Source organism: Paramormyrops kingsleyae, chromosome 10 (genome assembly GCF_048594095.1).
Source record: "Paramormyrops kingsleyae isolate MSU_618 chromosome 10, PKINGS_0.4, whole genome shotgun sequence".
Classification (NCBI taxonomy): Eukaryota; Metazoa; Chordata; class Actinopteri; order Osteoglossiformes; family Mormyridae; genus Paramormyrops; species Paramormyrops kingsleyae.
The window spans coordinates 7,238,149-7,251,734 of NC_132806.1; the positions used below are offsets into that span (position 1 = coordinate 7,238,149).

A 13,586-nucleotide genomic window follows, 5' to 3' on the forward strand; every position below is an offset into this window, starting at 1 on the left:
TAACAGGTGCATGTAACCACCGTAGGCCTTCCGGATGAGCTCCCTCCGGTCACTGCTGAAACACTCTGGCCTGTCCTTCTGGACTGAGTGCTGTTGGTAGAGCTCCCACATCTCCTGAAAGCTATGGTCTTCAAAGCCTTTCTGACCGTATGCACATTGATCGATGTTTGCTTCCAAGAGAACTGAGACTTGCAGGAAGCTCTCTGCATACTCTGCCAGATAGTCTTTAATCCAGTGGTTCTGGATTGCTACCATTCTACAAGGGTTTGCCACCTCTTCTCTGTGCTTGTCAATGACACTGCAGTTACTATGGAGGGCTAAGAGTGCCAAAATTAAATATATAAATACACCAATAATTAATTAATTAAATGTGCCATGAATTGTTTAAAATGGGAAATATAAAGATAAATTATTTAAATTTGTCATGAATTATCTAAAATGGGAAATAAAAATATCCTTAATTAAATGTGCCATGAATTGTCTACCATTAGAAATAAAATCATTATTAATTAATTACATGTGTCATTTACAATTATTTCACTATTTATTTCATTTTGGCACTTTCACCACATCATGAATTCATTTTATCTGTCACTGCGGGTCGTCAACCGAGAGTAACATCTGATTGGTTACCCTGTACAGCAAGTCAAAACAAATAGATCCCAGATAATGGATCGGTACGGGACCCGTCAACATACTCCGAGACAATAGATGACAGTATTTGTTTTTACATTGCTACCTATAATAATCAAGAAGAAGAATTTCGCAACGGCCTTAATTGAGCGATATAGGTAGGAGTATCACTACCGAAAATGTTACACCTACCGAAAATGTAACTTCCGCTACTACGCATGCGCACGCTTGGGACTTCTTTATGGCATCGCGTCACATTTCATCGTTTGTTGATTTTTGGTGATAATGTCGACAGAGAGGAAAGAGAATTAACAGGATAATGATGGAGTCCTTCGACTTTAAAAGATTTTATTTCGCATTAGGCCTGTAATGCCAAATGTGCTTTAGAAGGAGCGACGTAAAATACAGGGTATGGCCATCAATTTTACAGTCAAAGGTGACATTACTTTAATGTTACCCAGTTCGATGTGCTGTGAAGTTACTTAAACTAAGCCTGCTTTTTTTTCTCCTTAGTCATTTCTTTTTATATATGTATCAGTGTAATTACTACACACTCGTGTCAGTTATGGCAGCTGTGTCTTGTGGTGCTAAATGAAGCAAATTATATTTGTTTCTGACAGACGACCGATTGTTTTATCTTGGGCCAAACCGCACAACATAAACATTGTTTATGTTGTGCAAATAAAAGTTCTTAACTATTATTTTGGAGTGACTTTTTTTTTTTTTGAAAATGCTGTACATATATCACAGCCCCTTGATAAGCAATATGGGTACACAAGATTGATATACACCTCAATTTTATTACAATTTCTAAAGAAAAGGCATCTATTCAGCAATACCATTGGGAAAAACCTTATGTAAGATTACTGTCAGGCACTAATAGCAACGCGCACACAGATGCAAATATTACAATCGGCAAAGCAATATGGTTTAAATACCACAATAAAGTGACGGCTGAACTACAAATATAAACATCAATGACCCATCTCACAATACGTGACCAATGAGTGATGATACACGACATCCATGCCCTGAATCACGGTCTGCCGCAAAATGTGAATACATGCGCAGTATTGGGCCTGGTCCATGATTGGTAGCGCCATGTTGGAAATGACACAGCTTCAAACCAAAACAATCGGCTGCACAAGATCCAGATAGATCATTGTTTGTCCCGCCTACTGACTTTGATGGGTCACACTGACAGATAAAATTAATTCATGATGTGGTGAAAGTGCCAAAATTAAATAAATAGTGAAATAATTGTAAATGACACGTAATTAATTAATAATGATTTTATTTCTAATGGTAGATAATAATTCATGGCACATTTAATTAACAATAGTTTTATTTCCCATTTTAAATAATTCATGACAAATTTAAATAATTTATCTTTATATTTCCCATTTTAAACAATTCATGGCACATTTAATGAATTAATTATTGGTGTATTTATTTATTTAATTTTGGCACTCTTAGCCCTCCATAAGTTACAAGCAACATGTTATAATTATTAGCAAGAAACCTCTGGAAAAGATTAGCATGAAATACACAAGTAACATCTATAATCTTAGTATAAATATATCTAGAGAAAAACTGCTTTTAGCAGCTAAAAAAATACTACACTTAAGCGTAAATGAATATAAAGATGAATGCCTATGAACAATGCAATTGCAGATATCTACAATTATATTGTGGATATCTGTTGACGAGTAGATAGGACGCCGTTGTGACTAGGAGAAATAAAGTTTTAGATATCTTGAAATACATTTTCTACTAGTAGGAATGTAATTGTGGATATCTGAAAAACATTTGGCGATCCCCAAAGGGAGAATCTGACAAGATGAAGAGGAGCTACACCTCATTCCTGCAAGTTATCTACAACAGAGGTAAAGTGTTCATAGCTAGCTTACACTCTATTGCTCAGACCTTTAGATGGAGACATTTTTACCAGGCAGAAACTTTTCTTTTGTACTTTTTGTGTCCCTGGGTTGGTTGGCTGCAGTTTTTTTTTTTTTTTTTTTTTTTATTAACTTCAAGCAGACATACAAGTCCAATATAAAACATCAAATATAGAGTTTAACGCTAGAGGGGAAGAAAAAAAAAAGATCATCTATATAAAGATTCCTAATACAGAACAAGCCGTTAAAGTCCTAACTGCCTTTTGTTTTGAAGAGTACTTAATCGAACAGATGTATTGCTTGAACTCTTTCTCAAAGGCAATAAAGCATGGCTTACTACTCGCAAATTTACATTTATGAATATGGAAATTTTGCCATCAAAATAATAAGGTTAATTATGTAAACATGAGACTTTTTAAATGTGTCATTTTCTGTGAGACCAAACAATACGTTTTTCCACAGTAAAATAAAGTTTTTAACAATACGTTCAGAAATAAAATTACAGAGGTTTTGCCAGAAATTCGTGACAACAGGGCAATGCCAAAACAAATGCACAACAGATTCCGGGTGTTCATTACAGAAGTTACAGGTAATATCAATGTCCTTTTTAAGCCGTCGTTTAATAAACCATTTAGCTGGGTAGAATCTGTGAATAAGTTTAAAATAAATTTCCTTAATTTTATTGATAATTAAATATTTATTAGGGAGAAGCCAGACCTTCTTCCAAGTCACATCATCCACAAACTGACTCCAGTATGAGATCACACAAGGTATAGTTGTAATATCTCTTTGAAACAGACTTCGTAAAGCCCTTTTGTTATTACGAGAATCAATGGAAAAGCATATCTTACCCACAGAAGTATGCACCAAAGATATATAGGGTAGATGTTGAGCAACCCTAATTCTCTGCTGAGATTTAAATAGCATATTAAGACCAGAAGGTATTGCACCAAAGACTTTTGCATAATCCCCTGGAGGAATAGGAATTTTATATTCTGATAAGAACTCCTGATACGTGAAGAGAAGACCATCCTTATTAAATAGCTGATCCACCAATACAATACTATTATCAAACCACTGCTTCATAAAGAGAGATTTATGCTTATACAAAATGTCCTTGTTATTCCATATATAATAATTGTGAGGAGAAAAATTATGTTTGTAGATGAGAGACAAAGACAAAAAAGCCTGGCGATGAAATGCAGACATTTTAACAGGAATTTTATCTATATCGTAATTGCAGACAAGAAAAAAATGCAAGCCACCTAACTGAGATAGAATATGAAAAGGTATAACAATCCAAATGGAAGTAGGATGTTGAAAAAAATTCTTTAGCCAATTAATCTTAAAAGTATTATTTAAAGTACAAAAATCAAGAAAATTAAGACCCCCATTTTCATAAGCATTCATAAGAACACTCTTCTTTAAATAATGGACCCTATTTTTCCACAAGAAGTTGAAAAGCATTTTATCAATCTCTTTTAACATCTTACCATCAAGATGTAGAGCCAAAGCTGCATAAGTCAATCGAGAAATTCCTTCTGCTTTTGTAAGCAATACTCTACCTCTCAATGATAAGTCTCTTGAGAGCCATTGGTTTAATTTTCTTTGAGTTTTTTGTATAATAGGATTGAAATTTAGAAGTGAACGACTTTGTTGGTCCTTAGCAATTAAAATCCCTAAATAACGGACTTCATTTTTTACTGGAATGTTATAAATGTCAGATCCAGGCCAAAACTTCGCACTTATTTACATTCAAACATAAGCCAGAAGCCTTAGAGAACTCCCTCTAAAATTTCCATATTCATAAATGTAAATTTGCGAGTAGTAAGCCATGCTTTATTGCCTTTGAGAAAGAGTTCAAACAATACATCTGTTCGATTAAGTACTCATTATTAAGCAAGCAGATTGGACGCCAATTATCAATCAGTAGTGTATCTTTGTTAGGTTTGGGAATTAATGTAGTCAACCTTTGAGTCATAGTGGCAGGAAGACACTCTTTTTCTATACTCTCTTTAAAGGTTGCAAATAAAAAGGGAGCCAGATCATCAACAAAAGCCTTATAAAATTCTGCAGTCAAGCCATCAGTACCTGGCGACTTGTTGTTGTTGGCTGCAGTTTACAAACGGAGATTTTGTATCCGTGACAGTTTGTATACATTTTATTCTGTGCATCCCATTTATACTATTTAATCATTAGCGCTAAACAGGTTCTGGTGTTATAACAACTATTATTTTGTGCTTTACTGGTATTTTAAATGTAATCCGGTTATTACTGGATGACCTAGGTAGCTTAACCGGTTTATTCATACGCCGATCTCAGTCGGATTATTGCGTTTACATGGCATTTGAGTTACTGGCCATACACCGATCATAAACTTAATTGTATTCAGTTTACACTTACCGCAGGTAAATCTAAAAATCCACAGGAAGAAGTTCGCCGTGCAGAAACTCTTTACTTTCTTCAGTCAGCAGAAAACGAAGCTCATGCACAAAAGTTGCTCGGTAAATGAAATTATTGTACGACTTCCCGATCTTTTATTAGCGGCGATCAAATTCCGAGGGGAATGTCACGTCCAATCAAATTAGTGGGTGGGAGCTAGAGAATGCTGCAGGCCTAACAGGTAGTCTACGGTCAAATTCTGCCAGACGATTGGCCGTCTACAGTCGGCTAAGCCAATCAGATGGCCGAACTGTCTATACGGTCCGTCTACAGTGACTGTAGACTTTGCACTATCGTAGACTCGAGGCAATTGATCCCGAACGTCATTGGAGGAAAATCCGTGTGCACTGATTGGCAGAGGTGTACTATGGGAAAAGTTAAAATAACGTAAGTCATATTAAGATTTCGTTGGTGTTGTTAACAGCTTTAGCCATCAGCATTTTTGGTATAGTGTGTTTTAATTGTTCAAGCAATTGTCTTTGTTTACAGAGGCGATGACTGTTGCTCGCCATGATGGTGAAAAGCAGGACTCATTAATCTCATTAAATCACAAGTAAATCATGTAGTTCATGGCATTTATGACGGTTGTAATGTTTAAGTGTATTTGCATAATCAAATTATATGTCATTCAAGTTATTTGATCATTTTTAAATTATATTTGTACAAGCAAATGCTGTCTAATATGCTACGTGACAATGTTACTGTATCAGTGAATCAATCTATGAAACAAATTATTCAAAGTGTATGTGTGTAATGCTTTGTCTTTTTTCTAAATGTCATTTACATTAGTCATTATAAAGGTTCTTGTTACTATTGGCGGACAGATTTAAGATAGATTGACCTTTCTCTTGGAACATGTAGAAAAGTATAATATTGTCCTTACCTCACATATTACATAGCATTTTTTGACAATACTTTTTAATTGTTGCATTAAATAATTGACATTCCACAACTTGCTCATACTATAGCACTGACCACGTTATTATACAAATCTAGTAAAATTATATAGATGTGTAAAAAAAAAAAAGCACACACAGCACTATTCTTTATTAAAAACAAAAAGCCATTAAAAATGAAAACCATTTACAATCTGTCAAAAAAAATGTAGTTGTTTACCTTTACAATAAATTGACAACACTACGACACTACAGTTAAGGCAATTAACAAAAAACACTGAACATGGTTTAAAAACAATGTTCTAAAAACTATTTACATTTGGCAATCCCCAAAGGGAGAAGCTGAAAAGATGTAGGAATTATTAAAATTTACCATAATATCTCCACCAATGTTTTGAAATTAATTATTTAATGCTGATTATTAACCAATTGTTATGCCGAATGGTCGGCTCCTCCGAACTCAATTGCGGGATCCTCGTGAGTCTACAACAAAGGTAAAGTGTTCGTAGCTAGCTTACACTCTATTGCTCAGACCTTTAGATGGAGACATCATTTTTACCGTGCAGAAACCTTTTTTTTTGTTGTACGTTTTGTGTCCCTGGGTTGGTTGGCCGCAGAGTGTACAAACAGGGAGACTTTGTATCCGTGACAGTTTCTCTCCAACACCTGAGGGGCCTTCCTTCAGTTTACGCTTGTACTGCGTAGCTCTCTCCCAGGCTGAAGGACTGCCAGTGCTGTGGCATGTGCTTACAGTCTTAGAAGCAGGCATCATGGGCACAGATGGACAGACTGATGTGGGCAGACCAACGGTCACAGGAGCTGACTGACTGGCGAGCATTATGGGCCGTGTGGAGGGGCCAGCAATCACAGGGGCTGCTGCAGATGCAGAGAGGGAGGTCACAGGTCTGGGGATGGTAGAAGTGGGTGGGGTTTTTCTCAGCGATGCTGACTGTGGCATTATTCTAGAGATATAAATGAAAAAAATATGGATATATACAGTAAAACCTATTGCGAGCATAATTTGTTCCGGAAACGTGCTCTAATCCAAAGCACTCGTATATCGAAGGAAATTTTCCCATTAGACAACCCAAAAATATTCATAAAAAACGATTAATACAAAATATAAAGTAAAAATACATAAAACAAATTAACCTGCACTTTGCCTTTGAAAAGAATCGTGCATGGTGTGAGGGAGACAAGAGAGAGGAGAAGAGGAGGGTTATTTTGTAGGATGACTTTCACTATAACTAACAGAATCACTGCCCTCTGTTGGCTCACAGGAATCTTTTTCTTTTTGTGCAACTTTAACAAGAAACCTATCCAATGACAGCCTCTTTTGCCTCCTTTTCGATTCCGCAGAAATGTGGACATTGCATTGTCGTTAAACAGATTCATCTCTCGCACTGCTACACCCTTATTCGGGTGGTGCTTTTCTACTAAATTTTGACTATACGAGTGAGGCACGCTGACTGAGACCGTGCATGGGAAACGATTACCCACAATCCCACAGCGAGAGGGAGAGAGAGAGAAGAACCATTGGCTGTGATCACATGACGCTGGGCAGACAAAGCGTATACGTAATACTCGTATTGCAAGTCCTCACTTGTTTATCAAGGTAAAATTTATTTTTAAATTTAGCTCGTCTTGCAAAACACTCAGAAACCAAGTTACTCGCAATCCAAGGTTTGACTGTATATTTTTTTCATTTATATCTCTAGAATAATGTCTTACTTACTATTTGGTGACATGTTTATGTCATTTCCTGCCAGAGGGAAAAATATATAATTAGTATTAATAAGTTTTAATAATTTTGGCCAAATACATAGACTTTCTGCAGTAACAATTGCGCTGTATTTCAATCTAGAAGAAACACAACTACTCACAAAGGCCGGAGGATAAACAGTGGAAGTTTCGTCACTGGTGAGTGTGATGTAGGAAAGGACAGCATCCAGAACATCGTTCTGTGCCGCCTCATTGCTCTGATACGCCTCGTCTGGATCGGGCTGCCCAGGCTGAACCACCTCCTCCTCCGGACCAGGTCCATCGTCGTCAAGGCCGTTAAGGGAAAAGGTCCCAGATTCACCCATGCTCTGGCTGAACAGGTACTCTAACCCAAGCGGCTCGTTGGAAGGGACATCACCAGGGGTCCGGAAATTCTCTTCCACAGTCTCCGAACAGCTGCCGATAGCGGTGTTGAGGCGGACGATCAGCGGCGCAGAGTAGATCATGTGGCGCCGTCCTCTGCCACCAAACATGGCATCCGAGCTCCTGTCCCAGTTCCACCGTGCAATGCCGCTTACCAGGTAAACCTGTTAGGGCCACACTGCGCAATGAGGACCTGGACATCACAATAAATTGTACAAAGGTGTTGGAATAATAAAAGGGCCATGTTTCATTTGTTAGAAGTGATCAGATTACACGTTCATACCTGGAATCATGCTTTGTGGAATCCTTCCAGGCTGTTGCTTCCACGCACACATTTGTAGTACGGCACATCCACATTGTTGATGGTTGTTACAGGCCACCCTTTACATGCTCATGTCTGGTGGATCTTGGATGCACTCTAGATGCCGCTGCTGCTCTGCCCAGATCTCAGTGGCAACTGTAAATGTATATGGATACATCCTGTGTGTTTTACTTTTTACACTACAGGTATTCGTGTTGTAATATCTTTTCTTTTTCCAGGCCTTTTTTTGAAGAGGCTCACTCCATTCTCATCCAGCCCGGCGGGACCTTTAAGCTCCGCAATGGCCGGGTGGATGAGCTGGAATGTTTCCTGAGCCCCTAGTGTGACCCTCCGCACATGGTGTTTCAGCTGCTCCCTGGAAATGTAGAGGTGCGCTACATCCTCATCTGACGTGGACTTTAGCACTGCCGGGTCCTTGGCTCTGACAGCCTTGATGAGCAGCTCCAAGTCCATGCGGTTGTATGCCAGCACTACCCCAGCTACCGCAGACTTGAACGTGGCGTACTTGCAGTGGCTGCGTCAAACCGGTGGATCCAGTGAAAGATGTCCAGATGCACAACCATCCCACTCTCCACCCAAGGCTAGAACATGGTCTCCACTGCTGTTGGGCCCTTTGCACAGCAACACCCACGGTCCACATACAGAATTTTGGGGACAGGTTGATTTGCCAGCCGAAACCTTTCCATGACACCACGGCACATCGGCTGCAGCTTCTTAGACTCCTCACAGGTGAGCACAAAGGAAACTATTTGAGAGCTTGTTTCCTATGCTGGTAAACCAGTCAGCTGAGCCCTGACCTTCCCCAGACAGCTTCTTCGCCACCTACAAATGATGTCAAGTTTGCATAAAGTGATAATCTGTTAGATTTTAACAATAGGTGATCATTTTATGTGAAAATTATTGGATAAAAATTAGAAAAAGCTGCAATTAAATTTTTTTTTTTCTTTTTAATCATATAGTATGTTCACATACTTTCTTGGCGGAATCCATTTTCAGCACAGTGCCAAAAGTGGAGAGGATCCAGCTCTGGAAGTCCCGCACATTGTCAGCCTCGGCCAGCAGGAAGGCGTGGCGCAAGAGACGTGCAGAGGGAATCTCTCTTTGAGGAGGTGGTGCCTTGACTGTGTGCTTTAATGCAGAGACAATCCCTCCGGGTTCCACTAAAGTCATAAGGAGCGGGGTGTAGAGGTCCTTGCACTGAAGGTACTCTTCAGCGTGATTCTCCTGTATCTGCCGCCACACCTTGACCATAGTGTTTCCTTCAGTCCGCTCCCTCAGAAGACGCACAACATTCCTGTCCACACCATGCCTGTAAGCAGAGGCACCGTCAATATTTTGAGCTGAATTTGAGCTACTGTTTTTACAGGTCTTAAAATAAACAAGGGAGGCCAGCACTCCAACTTTTATTGCCCAAAGATTTAGGGAGCTACAGACAGCAGAGTGGACCTCAAAGACTCATGACTACTAGCCTCAATATACAGATAGGTTACGTATGTATGTGTCCTTAGACAATCTTAGTGATTTGTGTGCCACCCTTATAACCATGTTCACCTATTTTAACCCTTTACACTTGAATACTTATATAAATTTGAATAAATAGGTAGAGCTACCACTGCATATATGTCCTCATGGTTTTACCAGAAGAGTCTTGGAAATTAAATAGTGTAACCAGCTATCAGTGTGTCCTAACTTTCAGAGATTCTTCTTTCTTTAACAACCCCCCCCTCCCTTTTCTCTTCAACATTACTCTGTGGCCCTTATCTGATCTTTATGGCCTGTTAGCATTTCTATACTTGCTATGCTGTATAAAAAGAACTGAATTAAGGTGTACATTATCCATTCTGTGGAGATGATCAATTGGGATAAGCCACACCAACCAAAATATGTTGTTCCCAGATGTGCAACTTAAATTGGTATTACCACAAACTATCTTAGGGTAAGATGTGCTGTTTGAATGTGAATGTCATGTAATGTCTGTACAAAGTGTAACATCTGTTGAGATGCAACCCAAAACACCTATACCGTATACTGATGTGAGTCAGTAACATACATGATATAAGTAATTGTTAATAATTAATACAGATGGTATGAGGTGTGAGCCTGTGAAGCTGGTATGGCATGTTTGGTGTCAAACTGTGGAAAATCACTCCTGATTCCAAATCTGGTCAGTGGTTACCATGAAAGTGTATGTATCAAAAGTGATTTAATGAAAATCATCAGTAAAGGGCAATCAGTCTGGTCATAAATCCCAAAAGGATTGCCACAGACATCCCCTCCGAAAGGCCACCAAATGGATAGTCAGCCATTGGTTCAGGTTTCGAATTCCTGGTCATCCCTATTCATGAACTTTAGACTCTAAAACCTGGCACCTCAGAACAAAGCCAGGGGAGTAGCAGAAAGAACATCAGCCTGAAGAAGAGAAGCCCTCCAGTGAAGGCCCAGCTGGACAGAGATCTGCAACCAAGACAAAGCTTCACAAGGAGAGAGAATCAAAGGGGCTCCACTCCAGCAACTGCTGCAAACGCTGCACCTTCCTGAGTGCCATCATCCCGTCAGCTCATCAGTTGTTGCAACCAACTGCCAAGACCCCACCCCCACCACTCTGCAGCCAAGTAAACCAACTTCCTTTCATTCTAACAACCACAAACTCTGCTTGCTTTGCAAAACAGTATTTCCCTTTTAAGGTTACTCCTTTAGCTCCGGTCATTGCATTTCCATAATTACATTGTTTCTATTCTGTTATTTCGTGTTTGTTGTTTGTGTTAGGTGTAATGTCTGTCTTGTGTTAGGTGTAGCGTTAGTTAGGAATAAATGCATGTCTTTTACACAACTTCAGCCTCCGTTCATTGAGTGCTCACAATAGTCCCTGCCTCTGTGCGGTCTAGTTACACGCCCTGAAACCTCAAACTCGCCTGAAATATTGCAAGACTCTCATCGGCCGTGAGGGGAGCTTCGCTACCAATCGTTTACATTACCTGGTGATGCAGCTCGCTGGATGAGCCTTCTAACCCAGGTTACTAAGTGATACTGGTAATTAGTGAATCCCATTTAAGTCTCTCATTAACAGACTCACGAGGATCCCGCAATTGAGTTCGGAGGAGCCGACCATTCGGCATAACAATTGGTTAATAATCAGCATTAAATAATTAATTTCAAAACATTGGTGGAGATATTATGGTAAATTTTAATAATTCCTACAGTGCTGTATGCTCACTTCGTGGTAAGAATGGTAGGAATCATGGCTTGATGAGCCTCGCTAAGTTGTGATAAAATAGCAGGATCCCATTCGAGCCACCGACCGATCATGCCACCTTCTCCGCTCCAGGCTGCCTTTGTGCACGGTCCTCAACACAGGACCTCCGTCAGCATTGTATACCAGTTGGACACATCACAAATGTGACGTACTTGAAGTGCATATTCAAAGGCAAAACAGAGGCAAATGATGTACTGTACTTCTATTTGTATGTTTAAATACACAGTAATATTCCACTTTATTACAATAACTCTAACACATAGGCTAAGTGATAGCCAAACTTGTAGAGGTGAACATTCTGTCCTGTTCCCACACACGCATCACCTCGAGGACACTACAGGGAGCATCTCCACACTCCAACAGGACGCCACACAAAGACACAGTCACGGAAAAAGAGGTCTGGGTTTGGCAAAGAACCTCTGACTTTGAGCCAGGAATCGTCAGCCGACATGATGCCATTGTGGTTTTCCCACAGACGCACCCAACCCTCTAGGTCCACGTACAACACACAAAAATATTTGGTGGTTGTGTAATTAGTTATGTTAAAACTTCAACTGAAAAACATGTAATTGAGAACAACTTGTTTATATTGATTAAATATAATATGATTATTACTTACAGGGGAGTCAGTCAGAGGTGATTCTGTGGGATAGTCATGGCATGTGGACGGGCACTCGGTGGGCCGGCTAGTGAACTCGGGCGTCTTCTGCTGCACAGTAGCCTCGGACCACTTTGGCTGGACAGCAAACTCGTGCCTCTTGGTCTTCTGAGACTGACTGCTAGGCTCGCCTTTAAATGCAGACTCGTGGGACTTGACTGAGTCTAAGGATTTACCAAACAAGTAGTTTGAATTATTTATTTAAAACCGTCTGTCTGTTAACTCTGCATCTTACATACCTTCCGCGGACTGACTTGCTGCTAGCAGTTCCTCATCATCTCCTGACCACGATGAAGGGTCATCGCACTTGGAGGTGCTTGCCTGGGGTTGCTGGACAACAAACAAATTGTAACTATCGAGACTTTAAAGTTTTTGCTGACCCCTTTTCTGTTTCATAGCACTTACTTTCTCTTTGTCATAAATATACCTGCTGAACCTCTTCATCTGCACACTTGTGATGCCTCCTCACAGAACTACTCTGCCTTTATCACCTTTGCCTGCTCCTGACTGTAAAGCTCTGGCCTGTCTTTTTGGGTGGAGTACTGCCTGTAGAGCTCCCACATCTCCTGAAAGGTGTGATCTTCAAACCCTTTCTGACCACAGATACACCTGTCGATGTTGGCCTCAAGGAGAATGGAGACGTGTGGGAAGCTTTCTGCATACTCTGTGAGGTGATCTTTCAGCCACCGGTTTACTATCTCTGCCTTTCTGAGTGGATTAGTCACCTCTGCTCTGTGCTTGTCCAGTATGCTGGAGTCACACACATCAATTTCAGTACCATCAGCATTAATATCACGGTGCTTAATAGGGCCGCACAATAATTTTTTTCAGCATCAACATTGCAATGTCACATCACCATCCCATGCTGTGTTAAGCGGCTAACTGTTTTACACACACTGTTCTCATTTTCAGTCACTAATCTACATGAGAAATCTGGTTGTTATTGGGTAAAGTTCAATAAGCTATGGCTTTTTACCATTTATTTTAGTTATATGCATTCTCATACAAAAACTTCATTCTAGATTTAGAAGTTCTTTCCAAACACATCTATTCAAATCATTTAATATAAAATGCTGCAATTTTTATTGCAGAAAATATACATATTGCAATGTCAATTGTTTTTCCAATATCCTGCAGCCCTAGTTTGCTTCTCTAATTATGTCATAGTTTGTATCTCAGAAAGCCATACACCTCCCTTTCTTTAGGGTATTGATTTTTTTTATTATAAAAGTTTAAAAGGGTCACTTGACCGATACTCAGCATGGTCTCAATACCACTCATACTGTATTTGTTATGTATTGTGTTTTATATATTTTAAAAACTAACATAAAGGGGATAG

General features: G+C 39.6%; 1 long non-coding RNA gene across 1 annotated transcript; it reads left to right on the forward strand.

Annotated features, from left to right (window-relative positions):
- Nucleotides 1–8,040: 8,040 nt before the first annotated feature.
- Nucleotides 8,041–9,469, forward strand: LOC140593255 (uncharacterized). The gene is made up of 3 exons (XR_011993506.1): nt 8,041–8,172; nt 8,555–9,065; nt 9,333–9,469. It is a non-coding gene; the product is annotated as an uncharacterized lncRNA (long non-coding RNA).
- The last annotated feature ends 4,117 nt before the right edge of the window (nt 9,470–13,586 follow it).